The sequence below is a fragment of the Haliotis cracherodii genome, unplaced genomic scaffold, assembly GCF_022045235.1.
Source record: "Haliotis cracherodii isolate W230 unplaced genomic scaffold, xgHalCrac1.p SCAF_39, whole genome shotgun sequence".
Taxonomy (NCBI): Eukaryota; Metazoa; Mollusca; class Gastropoda; order Lepetellida; family Haliotidae; genus Haliotis; species Haliotis cracherodii.
In genome coordinates this window covers 1040271-1048235 of record NW_027266296.1, presented here as the reverse complement: position 1 = coordinate 1048235, position 7965 = coordinate 1040271, and the positions used below count along the sequence as shown (strand labels likewise).

Sequence of the window (7965 nt, the reverse complement as noted above, 5' to 3'; positions counted from 1 at the left end):
TGTATTACACTGACACGAATGCATACATTTAGCAAGCTTTTAACATGAAAATACACATTTACCAAGTCATTGGACACTATTATACCCATACGAATGGATGCATTTATCAACATATTAGACATCATCGTTTCAACATGAATGAACAAAATTACCAAGACATTGAGGGGGCGGTCGGGTAGCCTAGTGGTTTAAGCGTTCGCTCGTCACGCCGAAGACCCGGGTTCGATTACCGAGATGGGTACAATGTGTGAAGCCCATTTCTGGTGATATTGCTGGAATATTGCTAAAAGCGGCGTAAAACCATACTCACTCACTCACTCACTCACTCACTCACTCACCCGCCCACTCACTCACTCACTCACTCACTCACTCACTCACCAAGACAATGAGACTATTTTTTCAACACAAACACATGTTTCAAGATATTGGCCATGATATACCGACATTAATGCATACATTTACCAAGACATTGGACACCATTAGACGCATGTATACATTTATTATGTTGTTTTTTTTCTTGTTTAACGCGGCACTCAGCAATATTGCAGCAATAATTGAGTGTGGACCAGACAATCCATTGATTGTCACCAGGAGCATCAATCCACGCAATTGAGATACGATGGCATGCATTAACCAAGTCAGGAAGCCTGACCCCCGATCCCGTTAGTGGCCTCATACGACAAGCACAATCGCCTTTTACGACAAGCCTGGGTTGATAAAGACCTATTCTAAACCGGAACCTCAGGGGTCCTTACATTTATGAAGATAGTGTCGAACACAAATAACAGACACTAATTTGACAGCATTATATTAAGATTAAAGCATTCTCTAGTCCAGACAATAGTCAGCATTATATCAACATGGATGCACACACTTGGTCACCATTACGGACACCTACGACAAGGGGTCCCTTTCCCAAAGCTTTTGTAGCGCAAAGGTTATCGTAACTCCCATACTTTAACGTAATTGCGCTACGAACGCTTTGTGTAACGGGGCCGAGAATCGTTTTTGAACACCATTTGCAGACCAAGAACGCATACATATCACCCTATTAGGGCTTACTTTAATGGCATGCGGAACTGTAATAATTATCATAGTTATAGAACAAGAAACAAGTTTCTCTGATGCTGCTGTTTTGTTTCTCTGGCTTTTGATGCCCCCGCTTCCAATTAAAGGAATTAATTTAAAGGAGGATATATTTTACAATTTGGTGCCACGGACATTTGAATTCTCCAGTTTGGACCCTATTAGACAGATAGCAGGGAAACCATGGCAACGTTTGATATATTACCTCATACTTCCATCGACTCTGAGATGCCTTAAGACCATTTCTCTAGAATCACTAAGACTGCAGTGAAGGGTTTTATTCTAACTCCGCATCAGCTCCCACCCGAAGCTAATAACATTCCCTAAACTCATACTGTAAATAACCAAGAATATGTGATATAAATTTGGTTGATAGGATTATGAACCATTATTCTTCCTTTGAAGCAGTATCTAAAAACCCAATCAAACGCGTCAGTATTAAAAGTGTGAGTTCAAAGGCATATAAAGAAACAATGCACTGCAAAGAGCGTATATCACGGAGTTAGAATGTGATTTATGATGCTGATGGAATAAAAACCAAATGTTCCTGTCTCTGAGATGACCAATAATTCACGGATAATGAAGCATAATTGTTGCAGAGTTTCTGCCGACTTGCATTTTAAACATTTTTATAGTTAGAGAGGCTCTTAGTAATGCTCCCCGCAGGAAGCACGTTCCAGCTTCATGTAAACAAGCCCCAACAGTTCCAGGTTACAGAATGATGCTTAAACTGACAGTGAACAAGTCAATACTGTTACACAATTGAAACCTGTAAATTTAAGCCAATATCAGTCAATTTTAAAATTGACAATACGGCAACAGGGTTTGGGGTTCCGTTCTTAACTGACAATGGGAGATGTTTTATTGTCAAAAGGGAATTGTTTTATAGACAACATAAGTTACTCTTTATTATTATGTGGGTGGTTTTGTGTAATTTAGTTTCTTGTGGTATGCGTTTATCTGTTCGTAATTACATTTGACGTCTTTCTGAGTTTAACTGCTTAGAGAACTTGGAGAGTCTTTACTTGGGTATCATTTACCATTTGCACTGCCAATCCTTACAATCATAGAGCCGGTCTGCTGGCAACGGTGATACTTTTTATCCGTTGTCATGACAACAGGGATACTACTGAATACTTTATAAAGGTTACTGGAGTTCTCGTATACCGCGCAAATTATTTTGTAGAGGTTGGTAAAAAACCTGCATCAGGTAATTAAGATGCACGTTGTACTAATATCAAGTAATAATCCAATACCTGCCCAAACATCAATATGATGTATACTTGATATAGTTTAAAACATTTTATCTTGTCTGAAGGAAAGTCGATTTTCAAAGAAATGTAATTTTGAAATATTGACATTTGTAAAAATAGTATGCCATTTAAAGAGATCATTTGCAAAACTATAAAGTATGTTTGCATCTTCCTCACAATCAGGAATCATGGTGCTGTATATGTCCATGTGAGTGGGTAGACTTTCGTGTCCCTGATAGCAATATGCCAGCCTTATCACGAAGAAGGATCTCGCGCGAAATCAAATCATTATGCTGCAGACGGTTGAAAACAGAGAAATTGGCTGCCACCATAATTACATTGTCTCAAGGTGTTTTATTTTGAAAAAAATCAGAATCATAGTTCTAAATAAAAATAAACATCTGGTTTTGCAACTGTAGCTGATAAAATATCTAATCTCGATATAAAATCCCAGCCTCACCCTCGCCCTGTTCCGAACACACACCGAGTATCAAATGGTCGGTCCCTAATAATATGTCTCTAATATGTCCCTAAGTGAGGTTTCCACGTTAAACTGCGGTATGGTATCTCAGTGGGGAGGCACCTTAAACCGGCATGAGCCCGCACAAGTACAAACAGCCACACACACTCTGCCGGTCTGCTATAACTACAATAATAATAAACGCAACGGTAAACCCCCTTTTACTTCACCCCACCCTTTAATTGACGTGTATTAAGAACACTTACACGATTTCATTGCCCGAATAGACGCAAAACCTCAACGCAACCAACGGGCTCATGTGCCCCCTCCAAAAAGCTACAGCACAAACCTTAGAGGTTGAGGCTCACGTGTTTTGATTGACGTCAAATAAACAGTCACGCTACAAAGTGTTGTGTACGTCAAGGTTCACATTTCAGTCCGTATAAGTTATGCTCCCTTTCCAAATATGTAATCCCCACTGCCGCTTCGGAAATAATCGATCTGAATTCTTGCTGTGTTCAACTGTCACTGTCATTTAGGCATCTATTTGACTGTAAAATTACGCTGTTTCCTTCATTTGATATGGAACCATTAAGGACTCAATTTATTTTCGTGGCGTCCTGCACACTGGCATATAGTAATCAGACTGACAAACCTTAAGACGAAAACATCTAATTAGAATAAAAGGATTTGTGGAACCTTACACACACAAAGACCGAAAAAGCACATGCTGGTCGTGAACCATTAACAGAATCGATAAATCGTGTTCTTAACTAATTCTATGATCGAGCGATACATGTATATTGTATGCACGTGTGTGGCAACCTGACGTGAGTGTCATTTAGAAGTTCTAAACAGATGGGTTCATTGGCATGTGTGCACTTCGAATTTAACAAAAAGATTGTCACATTTGGAGGCATTTCCAAAGAAAAAAAGCAGCAATTTTGGGCACTACACGATTCTGTTTCGTCGATCAGAGGCTTAGAATCACAATACTGTATAAAATGCATACAAATACAACGCCAACTACTCAAGTTAGCGTATGCCCATATGCAGCCGCCAACCAACTGTTTGAAATAATATGAATCGAATATGTTCTAAAGGCATGGCACAATAATATAACATCTTGACACATCTAGGAATTGTCCCAAGTAATACATAGTTTGAGTTGTCATTCAGTCATGCAATTTTATTCAGACAACCAATCCCAAAGTTCACAATATCTATATGATTTTTATAATTTGCAAAGCACCAACAATGTGCGAAATATAATTACATGAAATAATACATCCAATAACAACATGAAATCAGTACTATGGTAAAAAACTTAATGTTTTCCCTTCCAGTTCCTAACATTATACACAGATCATCATCATTTAAGGGATTTAACGTCCACTTCTGGGACTCCTATTTGACAGGGCGGATGGGTTTAATCTGATCATAAATATGTATATATATAATAGATGATAACTGTAAAAACCTGTCACCCAACATCGTCACCCAACACCTCGTCACATCGCATACAAAATCGCAAATACAAGAAATCAATTTCAAACACTTAAAACAGAACCCTCGCAGACAGGTTTTTCAAAACTTCCAATCCGTCCTTAGCCAAAAGGCTAATCAAATGTAAGCCTCTGTCACAATGGTCTCTTCGTCATAAACAAAATAAGAAACATATATCACAAACAAAAGAAAACCCTTCACCATAACTTGGAAATATTATCTAAGTACACAATCCAAAACAAACCTTTTATAGGAGACCTAAATGCACACTACCAACTGTGGGGCACATGCTGACAAATTTGGCAAATTACTAAGAAACTGGATCTCGATTGCCTAAATGATAATCAACCCACAAGAATCCCCTATAATCAACATCAAAATCCTACTACGGTGGACATTTCTCTAATAACTGCAAACTTATCTCGAAAACTAAGCTGGGATATTCATTGAGTCGCCTGGGGAGCGGCCATTGCCAATCAAAATTCCATTTTATTCCATAAAATCCCCTCCTCTCATCAGACCCTCCTTCAGTCTCCATAACCCAGCAAACAAATTTCAATTTTAAAAAAGCTGACTGGCAGCTGTGTACAAACTCTGCAACACCATACACATGACACATATTAAAAACACACACGACAACAGATTTCACACAGATTCTACCGACATAATGCGCCGTTTTCGAAGCTCTCCTGTCGTCATGATAGAAAGGAGATAAACCTGCAGTGTTTTGAAATTTGATGTACTCCCACCATGGAGAAGATATCTCATATAAATACATTAAAATTAGATTGAGAGGTATCTACTCTACAGTGGGTCTACATCAAATTTCTAAACACAGTAGGTTTATCTCCTTGACGGGATCATATTCTTCATATCTAAAATCAGCTTTTTCGTCCTGACCAGAGCGGTTTAGTCCAAACTTTAGACCACATTTTACATTTTGAACAGGATGTCAATGTAGCCCAAGCACGAAAACAATCCACACTGTCCAGATTTAGAGATTTCAGTTAAGCTTTCGATATGGTTTGTCATAATTATCGAATAAAAAAGTCAGAAGCAAAGCCATAAATGGTAGATTACTAAATTCCATCCACTCCACTTTTAACCGACAGAAACATCACGTTAAAACCCAGCAACACATTTTCTGTTACATATCCCGTGGAAAAGGGCAACACACAGGGGAGAATCATGTCGCCAACACTTTTTAACTTCATGATTGACATTTTTTCTCCAAAAAGCCGTTCGAAATGTTTCCACAGCAAAATTTGCCGTTGATATTTCCTTTTGGATTTCTTCAGAATCAACTAACCAGGCTCAAGAAACAATACCACCTGTATCAACTGACATTTAAAATCAATCAACCAGGCTCAAGAAACAATACAACCTGTCGTAACTGGCATTCAAAATCAATAAACCAGGCTCAAGAAACAATACAACCTGTATCAACTGACATTCAAAATCAATCAACCAGGCTCAAGAAACAATACAACCTGTATCAACTGACAATTAAAATCAATCAACCAGGCTCAAGAAACAATACAACCTGTCGTAACTGGCATTCAAAATCAATAAACCAGGCTGAAGAAACAATACAACCTGTATCACCTGACATTCAAAATCAATCAACCAGGCTCAAGAAACAATACAACCTGTATCAACTGACATTCAAAATAAATCAACCAGGCTCAAGAAACAATACAACCTGTATCAACTGACATTCAAAATCAATCAACCAGGCTCAAGAAACAATACAACCTGTATCAACTGACATTCAAAATCAATCAACCAGGCTCAAGAAACAATACAACCTGTATCAACTGACATTCAAAATCAATCAACCAGGCTCAAGAAACAATACAACCTGTATCAACTGACATTCAAAATCAATCAACCAGGCTCAAGAAACAATACAACCTGTATCAACTGACATTCAAAATCAATCAACCAGGCTCAAGAAACAAAACATACTGTATCAACTGACATTCTAAATAATCAACCAGGCTCGGGAAACAAAACGATCTGTATCAAGTGACATTCTAAATAATCAACCAGGCTCAAGAAACAAAACAACCTGTATCAACTGACATTCAAAATCAATCAACCAGGCTAAAAAAACAAAACAACCTGTAGAAACTGACATTCACAATTTGGCTTCCAGATGGGCGTTCCAAATTAATGCTAAAAAACCATTGGCCTACGATTACAAAAAAACATAAATGCTAAAATATTACACCCAAACTACACTTACAAAATGAAGAAATTTTATTCCAAAAAGAAGCTAAATTTCTGGGAGTCACATTTGACCAACACCTAACACGGTCACACCATATCTCTCACTTGGTCACTTCTTGTCAAAAGGACTTGTCATCATGAAAGCCATCATCGGTTCTGACTGGGAAGCCGACACACTTTCAGTTTGAAATATCTATAAAACACTCATAACATCTAAACTGGACTTTGTCGCTCCGGTACTGAACACAATATCAAATACAAACAATGCCTTTCACTATAAAGCCCTAAAAATAACCCTGGGGACTAGGCCAGGTACCTCCCGAAACACCCTATTTATTCTCTCAGGTATTATCCCCACCCCTCGCCACCAGCAACAAATCAGCCTAAACTACTGGGCTGGGGCCCAACACAATAGCATATACCAAACAATACAAACAAAATATCAAAACGTAAATATATCTACAATTACAAAATTCAGCCATAACCCTTCACTAGCCCAATACTTCACCCAACCCATTAAATTCGTACGCAAAAATACATTAGAAAACAGAACCCAGCACCACTGCCAGAAAAATACATCAAACTAAACCAGCAGCTGAAACAGGCACAACCCTGTACACCTCCTTCCAACACTACCAAAACTAACCACAACTGAAAACTCAACAATCACACTGAAGTACATACATGTACAAGATAACTAGCCAAACCATACTTACATATACACAGATGCATCTATAAACACCAACAAAACAACAGGGCTGGTATCCAGGTCACTCAACCAAATTCAATTTCCACTAATTTCTATAATACAAATACTATCATCACACTAACACAGCAGAACTTCCTATATCTACTGTCCTCCACCAACCAACAGTTTAAACTTAAAAAAAGTTCTCATTATTTCAGATTCTTTAGGCTCTGTACAACATATTCAAAACAAACATTTAACAAATCCGACTTAATAAATAACATTATCCATCCTAACTGAATATGGAGAATCTCATCCTCGTGTCTCTTGATATAAAAAATATCAACACGATTTGAATAAAGTAGAAAAAAAGTTTTTTTTCCTTTTTTATCAACGAGTGTTGATAGATTTGATATCAAAAGACACCAGGGTGAGATTTTATTTATCATCCAACACCAGTCTTCCAACTTTTGCAGTGTGTAGACAGTAATAAGCAGTGTCTTCAGAGTAAAAAGTACTGCTGACAGTTTAAGTAGCAGAGCCATAAGTGAAGTCATTTGATTGTGACATCATGGAAACCAATTTCATTGCTGCGATATCTACAATGTCATGTCAGAGATTGGTGAACTTGCCGAATGGCAGCGGGTTTGGTTTAAGACGTGGTATGTTGTGACGACTACTCGTCTTTTGATGTAGCCACTCCAAGGTCTGACAGTTTTGATTCAGCTGTATTTAGAGTC

The 7965-nt window shown here is 38.0% G+C and overlaps 1 protein-coding gene across 1 annotated transcript in view; it reads right to left on the bottom strand.

Moving 5' to 3' along the window:
• The window catches only part of LOC139478130 (protein unc-93 homolog A-like), a 126480-nt gene that overhangs the window by 44729 nt on the left and 73786 nt on the right, over positions 1-7965 (bottom strand). The gene's annotated exons all lie outside the window — the stretch shown is intronic.